This window comes from Gobius niger (assembly GCF_951799975.1).
Source record: "Gobius niger genome assembly, chromosome: 14".
NCBI lineage: Eukaryota > Metazoa > Chordata > Actinopteri > Gobiiformes > Gobiidae > Gobius > Gobius niger.
Genome location: NC_136865.1, coordinates 25,658,776 through 25,677,298, shown reverse-complemented (window position 1 = coordinate 25,677,298; position 18,523 = coordinate 25,658,776).

Below are 18,523 nucleotides of genomic sequence, written 5' to 3'. Positions count from 1 at the left end.
CTACAACACCAAAAAATCAGGTACCTCAGCTTTAAGTTGTTGGACAATTATGACATTGATCAACAATTTCTACTGTGTAAGTTCATAAAAAAAATTGTCTAAAATGTTCAGTTGCAGTTTTGGCTCAAATTTATCAACATTTTTGGCTCAAAGGAAAAAGAATTTGGCTCCAATTCTCTTTCCTCTGTTTGATAAAATGTTTGCACATTTTATAAAGAAATAAGAGCATTTTTAAAAAAAAAGGGTTGATGCGTAACTGTCTGGTCTTTGTGCGTGCGCTCAGTCACGCACATGTTGATAGCATTTAGCCTAAGCTCAGGTAAGAACATATCTCATGTTGATATTTCCGAAGTGTATCAACTGTACATCAGGTTGGAAACTTTTCTTCGGAATAAATTGGATATTTATTGAAGAATTGCCCATGAGCTCACAACAACAACAACAGTGCAACTTCCTAAACCCCACCACTAAAAGGATTTCCGAGGAAAGACTTTAACTCAACTCGCTGGAGCAAAATCAATACTTGAGTAATTATTCCATCAGATGGGCTCATATGAGTTACACACTAGAGCTGGGCCTCCTCTGTCAAAGGCATCATCGTATATCCTTGTTGATGCGAGGCTTTACTTTGGGCTCGTGGAAATGCTCATCTCGCGGTCTGATCAGATCTCCTCGCTTCGCTGCTGCTGCTTTGGCAAACAAGATGAATGGCCAGTGATTTTCTCAACAAGGTCGTCCTGACAACTCCAAACCTGCAGACATTTTGTGGTGTGACTGTGAGCGTGAGCAAAATGAAACACTGAAGAGATAAGGTCCCATAAGCTGAAGGATGTGTGAGATGGCTTTATTAACGATTGCTTGGGCGAGCGATGTGGGGAAATGGTGAGAAAACGGATGACACAGCAGGTTCTGGGCCAGATCTTGTGGCGGCGCACGGGGCGACGCAGGCTCTTGGCGAATTATTTTCCGAGTGGCGGCGCTGTATGTGCCATTCGCCTCCGCCACCTGTGAGGGGGTGTCACAAGAGGAGGTGACTGCACTGATGGAAACACGGCTGACATTCACTTCCTCGTTTACATTGCGCTGTCTTGCGTTCTTTCTTAAGCCTTAGGCTCTCACAGGTCAAACTAAAAACTTTATTTACCCCATCGTGAGCTAAACGATGTTCACGTCTCGAGAAAAAAGAGCTACAGCGTCCGCTGTGGCGCGGATCGGCCCACGCTTGGCGTGAACGCGAAGCAAAACAAAAGCACATGTTCACCCCCCACTCCCACACAACCACTCTCCTGGACGCGGAGTCGATCTGGTTGGAGGAAAATGTGTGTCTCCACCCACTTAAATTTGCTAAGTCTGGAGTGGCAAGATCACAAAGTGCGCTCCGACTGAGCGCAAAATGTCACGCTATCGTCTCCGTTTTGATGCACAAGATTGGGCCCTCTGAGTTTGATTTAAGGACCCTGCACTAGAAAAATAAATTCATTTCAAGGAAGAAATGACTTAAATCTACTTGAATTAAGAGATTCAATCTAAAGTTTGAGTAAGTTTAGTCTAGCCTTAGGTAAAACATCTTTATGCTTGTTCCATTGGCATTAGCAAATTGTAATAATAATTTTGTCTTACACTTGTATTGTGCGTTGCAAGCCCCCTAACCCCACACACACACGCAAGCACAATCTTGTACTTCTATCTTAGTGAGGACACTCATAGACATAATGTATAACCCAGACCCTAACCATAAACCCTAAGCCCCTAACCTTAATCCGAATGCTATTCTTAACCCAATTCTAACCCTAACTCTAAAACCAAATCTTGACTCTCAAAGAGTCCTTAAAAATAAGTGAGGACCATTCAAAATGTCCTCACTTTCCAAAAATGTTCTCACTCTGTTGGTTAGAGACTCAAACGGGTCCTCACAATCAATCAATCAATCAATCAATCAAACTTTGTTTATAAAGCACTTTTCTTACCGAAAGGTATCACAAAGTGCTTTACAGATTACAACAATTAAAACAATATGCCTGGCACAACCTCCCATATATATATTTTATATATTAGGATTAAATAAATAGATTAGTCAGTTAAGGCTAAGCTAAAAAGGTGGGTCTTGAGCCTGCCCTTAAAAACATGAACGTTCTCTGCAGCCCTGAGCTCCTCCGGCAGGTGGTTCCAGAGGCGAGGGCCGTAATATTGGAAAGACGCCTCACCATGAGCCTTTTTGTTGACTTTAGGAATAACTAGGAGACTCCTGCCGGAGGAGCGAAGGGGCCGTGAAGGTTCGTAAGGTAAAAGCAGTTCCGAAAGATAAGAAGGACCAAGACCATTAAGGCATTTAAAAACAGTTAAAAGAACTTTAAAATTGATACTGAAACACACGGGGAGCCAATGCAGCGATTCTAAAACCTGTGTAATGTGGTCCCGCCTCCTGGTCTTCGTCAGGACACGAGCTGCTGAATTTTGTAAAAGTTGTAGACCTGAGATCCTCTTTTTGGGAAGACCAGAAAGCAGGGCATTACAGTAGTCGATACGACTGGTGATAAATGCATGCATGAGCGTCTCCGTGTTGGCCCGAGAGAGAATGGGGTGGACTCTGGCTATGTTCTTTAGATGGTAAAAACCTATCCTTGTGATATTCTTAATGTGTGGAATAAAAGTCAGCTCAGAGTCAAAAATCACACCCAGGTTCTTCACCTGTGAGGGAGGATTAATAGACAGTGACTGCAGTTTGGGTAAAAGTCTCTCTCTCAGGGCCAATGATTAACATTTCAGTTTTGTCCTGGTTAAGCTGGAGAAAGTTTCCTGCCATCCAGAATTTGATATCTAAAATGCAGTTAAAAAGTGCATCTATTGGCCTGGAGACATGGAGATGTATAACTGTGTATCATCAGCATAACTGTGAAAATTGACTCCGTGTCTCCTGATGACATCACCAAGAGGGAGCATAAACAGAATAAAAAGCACTGGGCCTAAAATTGAACCCAACAAGAACACAAACACACACACACACACACACACACACACACACACTACATACACCCAGGCTTCCTGCTGTTCCCAAACGGTCGAACATCCAAATACCCACCAGGCTCTTCCCTGATTAGCTTCCGAGATGTGACGAGATCGGGCAGAGCGAATGTGATATGGCTTTAGTAAAGCAAAAAATGTGTGGTTGTTTTCTCATTTGGATGTTGTTTACACCGGGTTCAGACACAATTTAGTCCAAGAATTTAGAAACTCACTGCCAAGAAAAACTGTGGAAGTGGGTAAAGCAGTCCGAGGCACGCTGACTGACTAAAAGTCCTGGATTCTTCATTGGTTACACCACAGGTGTTCAAAAACCCATTAAAAATGCAATTATCAGACACGATAAAAGTGGAATGTGAGGTTTAGTACCAAGATAGATATAGACCCAGAGAACAAGACCTGACAGATGTTGAAATTGAGTTCAATTTATTTGATTTTACAGACTTTTTGACCCAGTTTGGGCTTTATAGGCCTGGTGGAAGGTCAAATACTGTATGAGGTGCTGTGAAAAGTTTGAGAACCAATGAGGCTACAGTACAATGCAAAATAGTAGTCGCTCTCTCAGCAAAGTTACAAATGCTCTTTTGGGGTAGTGTTGCTCAGTCTGGTTTCGAAGTGGCTTACTGAAGTTCTGATTTGTCCATGAACATCCCCTCACTATTTCTTTTAGCCTTTTAGATCTAACGGTGTTCTCTGCTCCTCGTGCGCTGGAGTCAGGCCTGTCCTGTAGGTTGTGATGCGCTCGTGTTACTGATGAAGTGTCCTGACTTTGAATGCTGCGCTTCGTGACTCCTCTGTCTCTCCCTTCTCTTCACTCCACTCCTCATTTCCTCCCCTCCCTCCCTTCCTCCCGCCACACGCTGGGAGTTATGCAACACTCTGCAGGCTCTGCTGGCACACACCTCTCCGAGCAGGGCCGGGGCTTCATCTCGTGTGTGCGTATCCGTCCGGTTCTATAAATCACCCCAGTCTCATTCATCATTACCGACCGACGCTCGTCCCATTGCTTCGGATATCTCCCACCAAGGTCGCTGCAAGGACGGTCTGGCCACACTCACTGCGCTGCCATTGGCCAGAGGAGCGTAGCTTCCTCTTAAAGGCGCAGTAGCGCGAGGGTTGCTCTTTTGAAATAGCAGGAGCCATATTTGCGGCAGATGGAAGAGGCGTGACTGCTTTCACAAAACCCCGGCCTCATAGTCACGGATTTCCCGAAATGCCTTTTCCAAAAGCGTTTAAATATTCATGTTGTAACCGGTTGTAAAGGTGTTAAAAAGAGCCAGTGGCGGTGTGGATCCAATCTGGCAATGGGGTCACATCCTGCCCTTGACAGCTTGTATCGATCAGCGCTGAGTATTTATAGGAGCAGTTCGGTTGCAAAAACTAAGCGGGCCACTGTGTTGACTCATGACTATAACTGCTGTAGACACTGGGGACAGATACTAGAATAAACTAGTGGGCTGGAAACTTCTCCAGTTAAACATGTGTCTGTTTCAAATGTTGAAACAGGCAAATGTTTAACTGGAGCATCATAGTAACAAAAAACATTTGCATTTGCAACCACGCTAATGGCAAAGACTGAATTGTCACCATACATAGGGAAACGCTTCCTTTGCATTTGAGCCCTTCAGTGGTCTCCAGGAACGTTCACTTTATCTACGTTATTTATGAAGCACATTTCATAAACATGGACTGTCAAGTGCTGCACATATAGTGGATGTAAAACTAGGGTTGTCAAAGTTAAAGTTTTACTTCATGATTAATCAAAAAGAATGAATAGATTAAAGGCACTATACCTGTTTTCGGTGGCCATTTTGAATACGGAAGTAGCATTGCGCAGTACTACAACATGTAACAATATCTCTCCTCAGGATGAAATTGAAAGACAACTGATACTAACTAAACTAATGACAGTGGCATTTTTATGTACTCGTAATCATTGCTCAAGAAGATAACAGTTAAAACATGCAAAACCAGCAAATGTAGCACAGACGTAGCAGCATGAAGGATTTACTAAATATCTGCTTCACTCCTCAGGCTAAATTACCACATCAAAGAGGAAACAGACAACCTTTCTCTGTGATTTTTACTGTTTGTTATGTCATCAGAGTCTCAGTCTGAGTCAGTGTTTATGCTGCTCAAGACGTTAGCATGTTACCGGTTAGCAACTGTCAATGGCTTCACATGCGTTGCTCACATATGAACACTGAGGAAATTCTATAGTAACAGCTCAGCTCTGACCTCTGTCACATGTTGTAGCCAAGGTTTGGAGTGTGGTTCAAGGCTTTTTCTTGGAGAGGACAGAGCTAAGCGGTTGAAGCTAAATGCTAACCGGTTGCATGCTAACCTCTTAAACACTGACTCACTGGTGGGGCTTACGAGTACATAAAAATGCCACTGTCAGTCAGTTGTCTTTCTTTTATATCCTTTTATAATAAAATAAAATAATAATACTGCATAATTGTACTTCGGTATTCAAAATGGTCACCATAACAACAAAAGTCGCATGACTGAAAGGCATGTGTACCTGTTTTTTGGTCCTCCTTTGGTATATAGTAAACTCATGCATTTGTAGGGAAAATCTGTCCATCTAATTAAAAAGCATTTGTATCAATTTCATGAGCCTACAGTAGTTTTCTTGCATTTTTGTGAAAGTGAAAAAAATGTGAAATGTGCCTAGAAACTCGTCCCTGTGAAGGATTAGGATGGAAATGTGTTTGGACCAATTTAGTGACTTCCTGTTCATGTCATTGCCTCTAATTAAAAAATCAGGTATAGGGCAATTAAATGGTAAATGGTCTAAACTTATATTGTGCTTTCCCACCTATATTAGGCACTCAAAGCGGAACCACTCACCCATTCACACTCTCATTTATACACCACTGGAGGCAAGGTGGGTGAAGTGTCTTGCCCAAGGACACAGCAACAGTGCACCTGCAGAAGCTGTGATTCGAAGCTCCGACCTTCCGATCATGAGACGACCTGCTATGATCTGCGCCAACGTCACATGGATTGATGAAATAGTCTTCATTAGTTTGTTAATGAAATATGAGCAAATGCTTTGAATTCGAGTATTATATGTTGGCCTATATTAAGAATTCAATAATTACATTAAATGTAATCATCATGACCGTTTAATCAAATTTCAAAAATGTGATCAATCTGATTCAGATCATTAATTACACTATGAAATATTTGCATAAAGGTTCTTGTTTCGGGCTGATGAGAGCAGCCAGAGGAGACCCAACCAAACCTGGGGACAAAATGCAAACACCACAATCAAACTATGACCCTTCATAGCCACAATGCAAGAGTCTCGACACAAAGGCAGGGGTAAAAGGGTAAATGGGATTTAAACCTTCTGGTTGGACAATCACTGACCAAAAAACAATGATCTATTCATCATTTCCCAGCACCCACTGCTCCTGACATGTTTTCTTTGCTTCGATGGATTCCTTGCCTTTACACTGTATTACTTCCCCCTTTCAGCTTCAGGTTTATTTAAACCACACATCTTGGTTGTACCTGTTGTTCCCGTGTTGGGCTGCAGAGGAGGAGAGCAGTGAGTGTAGGAGGACGTGCGGCAGGTGAGTGGGTGAAACTCTCACACAGACTTCCATATGTTTGTGTGAATTATTTATAACTGAACTGTGCTGCTGCTGCTGCTTCTGCCGTGCTCCAAAAACGAACCCAATGTACCGCCAGGAATGTGTTTAAAGGAAGAGCAGTGGGAGGAAGTGTGAGCACAAACCGAGCTGAATGCTTAGGAGCAGCGTACGACTGTAACTAACTACAGTCTGCCTCGTTCTATAGATAGTCCTCCTTAATCTGCAGCCAAATATTGTAATTCTGAGTTTTCCTCTGATAGTATTTAGAAAATAAATGTTTTGCTTCTGAATTTTAGTAGAGGCACTTTTTTCTACTACTGTGGTTCTGCTCCTCTTTTAGGTTAGTCCATGTTTAGATGGGTTTTTTTTTTGTTTACAGATAATTAAAGAGTGAGCGTGTAAATGTTAAATTCTTTGCTGTGTTCCAAACTCATTCCTAACATTCCTGACACATTTCCAACATCCTTATTCGTTACAGTGACTTAACGAATAAGTGACAGTGACTTGGTTTAAAAAGCAACACTGTCACGCTAATAAAAACGACAATAACATACCTGCTAGAGATGCTTTCTGATTGGATGTACAGTGCACAAAGGACCTCTTTGTGTTGTTCCCAAATGCCTGTTTTTCCAATGTACTGAAGAACAAAACTAATTAAACTTTCTTTCTTTTTTCATTCTTTTTTGAGGCAATAGAGTTGAAGACTCTGGCACCACAGCTCTGTTCAATCTTTCCTGTCAAATGCTCTCTAAAACGTTGTTACTTCACTTCCTTGTCAGTTTTCCTTGAGGCGCTGAATGTCGCTGTCCGTGGTGCTGAACCAGCAGCTGTCGTTCTCGGGGAGATTCTTAGCCACCGCTCCCAAGAAGCACATGTTTCTTCATCTACTAGCTGAGACCCGGCCTTCGGCCGGGCCTCGCTAGTCTCCACATTTGATATTCTGAGATTATGAGTGAGTACAAAGAAATGTCCAACCCGTCACACAGGTCAGCTGTAGACCAGTGGTTCCCAACCCATTCCAAAAACTATGGCCACTACAAAAGAGTAAAAGAATGAATGCAAAAAAAAATGTCAAACAAACTGCAATTGGAGTGTTTGATGCACCCGTGCTCCTTTCTTATAAACTACAACGACAATATTTTCGCTAAACTCAGGGAATAGAATTCAAGAGACAGTGGAATAATTATGGATAAATATTAGGGGTTCAGTTCTAACGCTTTGGTTCAAAGTGCAGGACCCGTGGTTTGGTGCATCACGGTAGTTTACAATCCAAAAAATAATGAGTAGGTTTTGATATGAAATAGCGTAATTATCGTTGTTAGACAGTATTTATAACCTTACAATAAAATTGGCAATGCGTTCAAAGCTGCTTTAGAATAAAATGTACCTCTGGGCTCACAATAAGTGAAAGCAAAATAGAAAACAAATGGTACAGCAGCAAAGAAAAAAAAAGAAAAAAACTACGCAGTGCAGGCCATGCGCTCGTTAAGTTGTAGTGTCATTTTCGCTTTTACTCACACGGAGGATAAATCAGTCGGAGCAGCGCGTGTGATTAGAGGCTCGTGTTTGAGGAGGTTTTGGGCACGCACGCACACGCACACACATACGCACACGCACACACACGCACACATGGCCCTGTTTGGATGCGCACGCGCACACATACACACACACACGCGCGCACACACACATCGCCCTGTTTGTACGCGCGCACACGCACGGCAGTCAGATCTCGTGCACTCGCGTTTTTGTGGCAGCGGGTTGTCCTCGGACAGCAGCACCGCGGTCCATATGGACCCGTGGCCAATGCCCGCGGCCGGTGGGACTCGTCACGTGAGGCCGGCCGCGGATGTAATAACACCAACCACGCACACACTCAGTACTGTCGCCAGGCTTCCTGGTGTTACCAAACGGTCTCCCATCCCAGTCCTAACCAGGCCTTTCCCTGCTTAGCATCGGAGGAACGGTCTCCCATCCCAGTTCTAACCAGGCACTTTCCTGCTTAGCTTCAAAGTCGGTATGGGAAATAAACATGGCGGCGCCCAGGCGGCGGCCATTGAGATAGCGTTTTCTATAATAGATGTGATTTTCTTTCACATTATCACACTTCCCCGCCCAGTTTTATACAAACTAGTATTACATTGTGCTGATGCTTATGTTTAGCCGTACCAGGAGTAAATACTACTACTACTACTAACACAGTGCGGTAATTTTGATTGTTTGTATTTGTTGTTGCTGATCGCTCTTAACCTCTTAACCCCCAGCTTGACCCCCAGCTTAACCGAGAACATTTTCTCCAGGTATCCAGGCACTACCCAAATCTAAAAGCTTCTTGAAAAAAAAAAGTAGATGTGTAAAAGATGAATATGCAACAAAAACATGGCAAAGAAACAAAAACGCAACAAAAATGACCACAAGAAAGCTACAAGAAAGTGACAAAAACGTGCCAGAAAAGCAGCAATAACACAACATAAAAGTGACAAAAGAGAGACAAAAAAACAACAAAAACATGTAACAAAAAAGAAAAAAAAGTTTAACTGGAGAAAATGGGCTCGGTTTAGGCAGGGGTTAAGAGGTTAACATTTCAGGCTGATTTTATTTTTTATATATTCCTAGTTATTCTCGCCATATCATCAGCCTTTGACATGGATGGTTTATCTGCCGATCGAGGCGTGACTGATGCGTGTAAATCCCATCAGTGTCATGTTGGTCACCAGTCTGTTATTACAGCCCCCCGTCCTGTACCGTCGGCTGCACCTGCTCCCGGCTGTAAGTCCATCACTGCTGCAGGGATTTCTCATGTGGACACGATGCTGTGGTGTTAGTTTGTGTTGGCCGACTTAGGTCTGTGTTTTCTTGTGTTTGTTGTCGCCCGCGCTGCTCTGTGATGTGAACATGATGCGTTCATATCTGCGGGTCATGTCTGCGCTCGCTCAGGCGGCTCGCCGTCAGACACTGCTGTCCTCAAACCCAAACCCTGAACAAGACGACAGACTGGTGTGCGACCATAGAGCTTATTACCAAAGGAGGTTATTCACGGGAAAGCAAATGGGCAAGATATGAGTATTTTATTTTGCTTTAATTCTATACTGGCTCTAAACAAACTGATTACAAGCAAAAAACTAGTCTTCATTAACCAGTTCTGTCAAAGAAAACCTACAATGCTTTGAGATTCAGCTAAATATGTAATTATTTTTCATTTTGGGTAATTGCTTTGTACACCTTGACCCCTTCAGTGGAGAAAGGAAATTAGATAAATTACTGAACCCCCGCCTTAACCGAGTGCATTTTCTCCAGTTGAGCCTCATGAGGCCTCATTTGAAAGACCCACAAAGCTAATCTGAGCTTCTTCCTCGTTATGATTGTCACAGTTTCGTCCTTTTTGTTTGTGTTTTCATCACATTTTTGTGACTTTTTTGACATGTTTTGGTCACATTTTTGTGGCTTGATTGTGCTTGCACTACACACAGACTAACACGCGCACACACACACACAAAACGCAGCAAAAAAGTAGAGAAAACATGACAGGTACATGTGGCAGAAAATGTGATAAAGAAGCAATACAAAAGTGACAAAAATGCAACAAAAGAAGACGCATAGATGAGTTTTCTAGGTCTTAGTTTTCAAATGAGGTTTTACACTGGCCTATAGGCTGTGAGCTCCAGCCGAGAAGCTTTTAGATTTGGGTAAAACTGGAGAAAATGTGCTCGGTTAAGGGCTTAAAATCGCTTCAATAAAGGTGGTTTATGTTGAATTTGAGTCAAGATTTGATCAAATGCCAATGGAACGAGCATAAAGCCGACTTGAAATCAGACAAATTCACTTTTGCGTTTTTTTTGTTTGTTTGTTTTTTTACATCTTATCTAAGACTTTAAAGCAAAACTAGGTAGCTTGTTTACCTTAATAAATCCTTTCCGTAGTCCCTATGGGGGTATGGGGGTGTTAATGGGATGATTGGGGGGTCTTTCATCTCCCCCGGTGTGTCTGGCCAGAAAACCACAATTGCAACTTCACTGCCTCCGGACTGGAGCCACCAATACACACTAATGGAATCACGAAGAAGAAGCTAAAGGGCTAACAGGCAAAGCTAACTGCGGGCTTGCGCCACTTAAACAGTATTTACAGCCAAGTTTAAGTTAAAAATAAATATCTCCATTGTGTAATTGGATGTACAAAACCCCTCTCTCTCTTTGTCTTTTCTGTCAGTGTAGTATTTACTCTCATGGACAATTAATGAGTAAAAAAAAAACGTAACATTCTACGACACCTGCAGTGGCGCTTATGGCCTCTAGGGGCATGAGTTACATGAGCACTGCTTTAAATTGAATCCCTTAATTCAAGTAATTTGATGTCATTTCACTTCCTTAGGATGTATATTCTTTTTTGCAGAGATCCTGCTATGCCATGTTCTTCATACGTCTTCACAAATGGCCACTAACCTGCTCCATCCCCCCTTCCTTCAGGGGCTGGCATTGTTCCCGAAGTTGTCCTACACTGCCGTAAGACTCCAATCAGAAAGACTTGTTTTATATTTAGTTCTTTTGTTTCTTTACAATTACAATTTCCTTACACTTGCAAGCTTTGATATGATCAGTACCATAGTTTTCAGATCAAACAATGGTACAATATGTTCTTCCAAACACGATTCTGTCTTGGCACACATATACAGTAGCAGGTGCTTGGCTTCTATGTTCACAGCAGCAGCAGAAACGTCGAACAAGCACAGCATTTCCCACATTTACTATTGAATTCTTGATAATGTCGACATCTAAAGTCTCCTGGAGTGAAACACCGAACCTATTACAGTTTCCCCGGGACTTGGGCCTTATTAAAGTTGCATTAGAAACTGCTGATCCAGTACCAGCTCCATTAATCCCTGTGTGGCGCTGAAGTCTTTGGCATTCATGGGCCGTGGAGCTAAAAGTCCGACCCGTGTCCCCCTGAATCCCCAGACAGAGTGGCCGTGCCGGGGTAGAAATGAGCAGGAACTTCCCCCCCAGTGCTCCAGAGCTCCCCAGAGGAGGCCACTTAACCCAGGCCTGCCGTAAAACAACCTCATCAAATGAAACCTGTTGCATGAAACAAGTCTATACAGCTATTCAGAGTGCTGCAAATCAATAACAACTTAATGTACTCCTGGGGAATTCACACACAACCTAAAATAGTGGCTGGTTCCTCCTTTGCATTTATCTGTGTATGTTGCTCTGACGGTTTGATCTATTGCCAACATTTTTCATCAAATTACTGACTCAGTTCATTAAAGCCGCATGATCCGCTAATCTGTCACAAAACTGGAACAACAAACAAGCCCTCAGTGATAAATGTGTGCTCCTGTGATCAGCTAGACACCAACAACGCTATTTTGGAAATGAAGTATGGAAATAGATTTGGAATCTGACCAAACATATTGAAACCCGATGTTTGGCGACTTAGTCAGAGCAAAGAAGAAGAAGAGCTGGTGATTAGGGCTGGATACTACTGTAAGGCTGGGCCAAAGCATCGTTGTGCAATATATCAATATATGAACTATATATCTCAACATACATTTATTGAAAACAATACATACAAATGTTTTTGACCTGTAGATATTTTTTTTTAAATACCGATTTGTTGCTGATTGGTTTAAACAAAAGAGCAAGACTTTTAAAATGTGTTTCTGCCATTTGCACTTTTCAAAAATATTTTGATAAATACTATACTGATTTTGGAAACTTTTACTTCCTTATTACGCTTCTTAACCACCCCATCTTAACCAAGCACATTTTTTTCCAGTTCGGCTATAACCAAATCTAAAAGCTTCTTGAAAAAAGCGTTAAAATAAGATAAGATAATCCTTTATTGATCTCACAACGGAGAAATTCACTTGTTACATTCGGCATTCAATAAGATCACTCAGGGTGTGCAAAACAGACAGGAAATGTGCAAACAGTTAAATATAAATAGAGACAAAAACGAGACGAAAAGGTGGATGAAAAATACAACAAAAACGTGACATAAAAGTCACAAAAGGGCAACAAGAAAGAAAAAAAAATGCGAAAAAAGTGATGACAACATAGCAACAACATGAGGGAAAAAATCCATTCAGATGAGTTTTGTACGCCTCAACTTTCAAATGAGGCATAACACTGGCCTAGAGGCTAATGGACCTCATGGATTTGAGTAAAGGTTAAATTCATTCAGAGTAAAATATTGCCTTTTGTTATAATGAAAAAACATAAATTCCATATATTGGATTATCTTGTATTGGTTTGGCCCCTGAGTATCGTGATACATATTGGATCGTGACAAACGTGTATTGTCCCAGCCGTACTGGATACCGCTACTTTTTTTCCCCCTTATACCAGTACATTAACAATACTTGGTTTTCGATACCTGAACAATACTATTTATGATACTTACAATAAAGAAAAATCCCCCTCCTGGAGCCGCCTCCTTAACGTGGTGGAGGGGTTTGAGCGCCTGAATGATCCTGGGAGCTCTGTTGTCGGGGCTTTGTGCCCCTGGTAGGGTCTCCCATGGCAAACAGGTCCTAGGTGACGGGTCAGACAAAGAGCGGTTCAGAAGCCCCTTATGAGAGACCAACAGGCCCGGTTAGAATCGTGAGGCCGTCCTCCCGTGGACCCACCACCTGCAGGAGGAGCCATAGGGGGCTGGTGCAATCAGTGTTAATTTTGACAACATATTTTAATTTAGTTTTAGTCTTTTGACTAAAATGTAGTTTAATTTTAGTCGAGATTTTGTCCAAAAAAATCTTTTCAATTTTAGTCTAGTTTTAGTCGATTAAAATTGCATGTCAATTTAGTCGACTAAAATTAAGACTAATTTAGTCGGCTTTGCTTTTATAATATGTATTACAATCATATTTGATAAAGCTCTTCTGCTTTATGGAGCTGCTCCACATGAACAAAGCACAGAGCTGCTCCTTTGGCAGAGAATTTACATGATATGAGGTTCTTTCAGACTGTCAATAGAAGTTTAGATGATTTTAGTCTCTCTTTTTCAATTTATTTAGTCTTATTTTAGTCGACTAAAATATCTGGACATTTTAGTCATAGTTTTAGTCTCACGAAAAACTTTTAATTTAGTTTTAGTCCAATTGTAGTCGTCAAAAATAACACCTTGACTAAAATTAAGACTAAATATTTTAGTCGACGAAATTAACACTGGGTGCAATGTGATTTGGGCAGCTCCAACAGCTGCCCCCACGGGGCCCCCGGAAACGGGAAAGTGGAAGAAAATGGATGGATGGATGAACACTATAGAAAAATGTCATACAGAGCCATACAACATGTTCATTTATTACAAACATTTGGATCATTTACTATTTGGGGTGAAACAACCAACTGCTCCTGGACCCAACAGGCATCCAAACTTCGTCTCTAATGATTTTTTTTTTTTTTTTTTGTCAATGTGAGTCAGGTTTGTGGAGAGGTGAGCCCGTTGACAGACACACGTTTTTGAGTTAGTTTTCACTTATGAAAATTTTAGCATTTGCATTGCTTCCTTAAACCCTTGTGTTTTCTCACACATCTCCTCTGATAAACCCATCTCGTGTATCATTTGTTGATCACAAACAATCCGCCGCCTCTCTTGTTTTGGCTTTGAGCGATGATGAAGCAGTTTGTAAACACTCAAACCGTCGCCGCATTTTCCACGTTTACACACAACCGTTTTCACCATTGTTGCCTGTGTTGTGTTCTCTCTTTCTGCTGATTCACTCTGCCCCATAATTTGCCCGATTCATTTTGATGTCGCCGGTTCGTTAGAGGCGCAGCTACCTGACAGCCGTTGCCATAGTAACCAGGTCGGTGAAAAGCACTTCCATCCCTCTCTCTCTCTCTTCCCCCTCTTTATCTGCTCTTTAAAATCCTTGAAATAATATGTTTTGACTTGTTCACCAGGCAACAGTTTTATCCTCGTGACATAATGGCAAAGTGATATCAAACGGTTCAAATTCTCAAGATAGATCGTACTTATCGAGCATGTTTGAAAATCATTGAAGATTTTAGCATCCTCTGGTGTGCCTTGTGTCCTTAAACGCTCTATGAGTTGAGCTACACTTCTGGGGACAAGTGAATTTATAGACATATTTAGTTTTATGTGTCAGAGGTTGTAGGATCAGTCCCTCCTGAGGACTCTTTTCACATGGAGCTGCCACACTCATAATCTGGGCCTGATACAGATCCCAGTGACAATGTATAATAGTTATCCACTATTTACACAATGTCCACTTATGCCTTTCTTCTTCTGCCAGTACCTCCCTTTCTGAAATGAAATTGAACATCACGATACAATAGATCTTTCTGATTTCTTTCTGATAACTCATCATTTGTATTTACAGCACTTGTGTATCTTAATGTATGTCTTAAAACTGCGGTTAAAGAACACCAGGGCTCCTGTCACTGCGACGCAAAAAAGACTCCAATCTGAGGCTTGGTAGTTTTTACTTTAAATATTACAACAAGAAATAATAAGGAAAAATGGCGTACATCCTCACACATCCTGGACACAGCTAGCAAGCCGCGAAACGTGTGTTGTCAACCCATCTACCTCATTTAGGCGATGTCAAGGCCTGGTTAGAAGTCATTAATGGAATAGTTAAAGCATTACTAATTACCTTTTATCCTTAATAAATCCTTTTCGTAGTCCCTCTGGGGGAAATACAAGTGTTAATGGAATGATCGGAGGGTCTTTCATCTCCCCCTGGTGTCTCTGGCCAGAAAACCACAATAGCAACTTGACTGCCACCGGACCGGAGCCACCAATACACACTAATGGAATCACGAAGAAGAAGCTAACAGGCTAACGGGCAAAGCTACCTGCGGGCTAGCACCACTTAAACAGTATTTACAGCCAAGTTTGAGTGAAAAAAAATATATCCATTGTGTAATTGGATGTGCAATACCCCTCTCTCCCTTTGTCTTTTCTGTCAGTGTAGTATTTACTTTAAGTTAAAAGAAAATCCTACGACACCTGCAGTTGCGCTTGTGGCCTTTAGGGGCAAGAGTTACTTAGTACTGCTTTAATGTTAAAGATGAACATATAAAAGTGGCTTCTGATCCAAACGTTGAAACATATTGATAAACATATTTTATCAGCTTATTTTGGGGTCGGCTCCAGTGGCCACTAAACACCATAATTGTATGTTTATTAAGGAGAAACGTCAGAAATTATATAAATGCCATGAAACTGACATTCTTACCTTGCAATTTGTAAGAGCTGGCTTCACTATTCCAGAATATATGGGGAGAGGAAGCTCTATTTCCAGGTCCTTGAAGCCGTTTGCTGTCATAAATGCATATTTGAACAGAGTCAGATAACTAACACCGTTTATTTCTTTATGGTGCAAACTGCCCCACAACACCTGTTACCCTCAACTATTGTACATTACGAAACACTCATTAATAGCTCACAACTAGATTTCACTCCTTTTTCTTTCCTTTTTTTCCACATCATGGCGACGTGTAAACAAACAGCAACTTCTTGTCCCTCTTGTTACAGTTGTATTTGTGAGGTTCAGTGGGAGTCCGTACTAGCCCTGATCACCCAGCTAGAGTATGAGAGAAAGACATTAGAGACCTACAGATTTCTTCTTCTGAGACACTGAAGAGGCACCGAGAGCCCCCCACACCTGCAGCACAGTGGAGGCGTCACAAGAGGCGCTACAGGAAACAAATAAGTGACAAACAAGGAGGTATTCGGGCAAGACTCACAGCTCAGCCACACAAATCTTATCCCTGGATAGACTCAAACAGACAAAAGCAGTGATTAGGAAGATTTATTGACATTTATATTAGTTTTGGCGATCAGACCCTGGCGGTAGACATCGATGTGTGTATGAAAGTCAGTATGGGATGAACAGCTTGGAGTTAGGGATGTCTTCCCCGGAGCCTGGACACTAGTGGTGGTATAGGGGACCCCTGATGATACAGCAGGGAGAAGCCGTGGGCAGAAGAGGCGGAGATGGGGCAGAGGTGGGTCGCAACGCAGCTGGGAAGCGAACGAACCATGATTGCTGGGGCTAAAAAGCGGGACCGAGGGCGATGATTGGCTGCTACGGAGGTGCGGCGGTTACGTTGATGGGTTGAGGTGGAGGTGTGGCCCTCTCGGAAGTGATCATTGGCTGGAGGTAGGTGATGCTGAAATTAGTCTACCAGGTTGAATTAACGCCTAGGCTTCATTATATCCGTCTGCTATGCTCTTTATAACTCAGCAGTGCTCTCCCTCCCTGCTTCATGGCTCGGAAACATGGTCCTTTAACAAGACTCTGCCTGCAAGAATAGATGGCTTTGATAGCAGGGCTCTCAGAACCATTGAGAACATCAGGTGGTCCCAGTGGTTTCCCAACGAACTGCTTACAGCCCAGAGCATCCTGCTTGCGCAACGCGATCATCCCGCACGCCATTGCAATAAAGAGGCAGTGTTGGCGGTGAAGAGGAGGAGATGAAGTGCAGGTGAGAGTTTCTGCTTGAAGCTGAAGGGGCTGGATGAGTGGAGAGAGTGCATTCATATAGGTACAGTACATTGCTCGACAGACAAGTGACAGAAGGTATGGAATAAGCAAGGAAACAGTAGCCTTCTACATCAAACAAATGGAAAACTGGGTAAGAAGCATTGATCATTTATGTAACATGGAGGCATAAAAATGGAGGAGAGAGCCGTGTGGGAGTTCAGGAAAAAAATAGACGTTCTTTGAAAACACAGCTTTGCTCCAGGTACAGCTAAAGGAACAGCTCTTTCCTGTTACCAGAGAAATGAGGTCTACCGAGTTCCCATCCTTAATTGTGTTTCTCGCCTCACAACACAGCAATATGCCAGCGTGTTGTCCTTGGACCTCTGGGTAAACGGCGCTGTCCCCTGGCGCCTGTTTCCATGTGCACCTCCACGTTAGGGATTTGACATCCGCCGGGACCCACCTGCTTTACACTGATTCAATTCCGCCTGTTTTTAATTCCCATCAGCCACAAAGGAGAATGGCCCTGAATGAAATAATGTGTTTTGACCAACGTTCTACATGCAGTTTCATCATTTGCACAACAATTCATTTGGCTGTGGTTGCTGTGCAGTGACATCACCAGCGTACCCTCGAGTCTCCACTGTAAATTAGCGCTGCAAAATATTCACCCAGCCACTAAAGTGTTCTGTGCCAGGGTTGAACTTTGTTGCATAAAATCCATCACTGCAAAAGGGGAAAGTAACAACATTTAACAGTATAAAAGTAATTTTCTTCAGCTTGATATTATAAATCTCTCCTGTAGTCTAAATAGAGCTTGTATGTGTGAGGTCATGACACAGCAAAAGGGGGCTATGGCTCTGTCTGCATTTTTATTCTTCGATTTGTCCATTGTTTTGAGGTTCCATTTCTATTTTAGATGGAAATAGAATCTGTTTAGCCTCTTTAAAGTCTAAAATTGCACTCAGAGCACCACTTCAAATACCGCCAGTGGTTTTACATACCACAGGTTGGGAACAACTGTATTTTTATGTTGTACTCACTCTGTGATGGGTGGGGAGGTGAATATTGAGAGCCAGTGTATGTGTAGGTCAATGGGTGAGTTATTAGTTTTTGTTGTACTGTTTTGTCCTTTCTTATTTGATTTTGTGTGTATGATGATATGATCCCGAGGACCCCCTTGAAAACGAGATGATGCATCTCATGGGGCTGATCCTCCAATAAATATGTCCAAAATGTATCCTTGGACTAGTCGGTACAACCCTGCCTAAAGTACACTTACTTATCTTTGCACTGATTCTGTATTTTTATGTATTCCTAACACTGAATTATTATTTTGACTATATCTTCTGTCCAGCTTGCTGAAAAAGGAAAAAAATGTACACATGATTAAACAGAAAGCACCTCTTCTTAGTCATTAATTGTCAGATGTAAACCTGTCGACAGA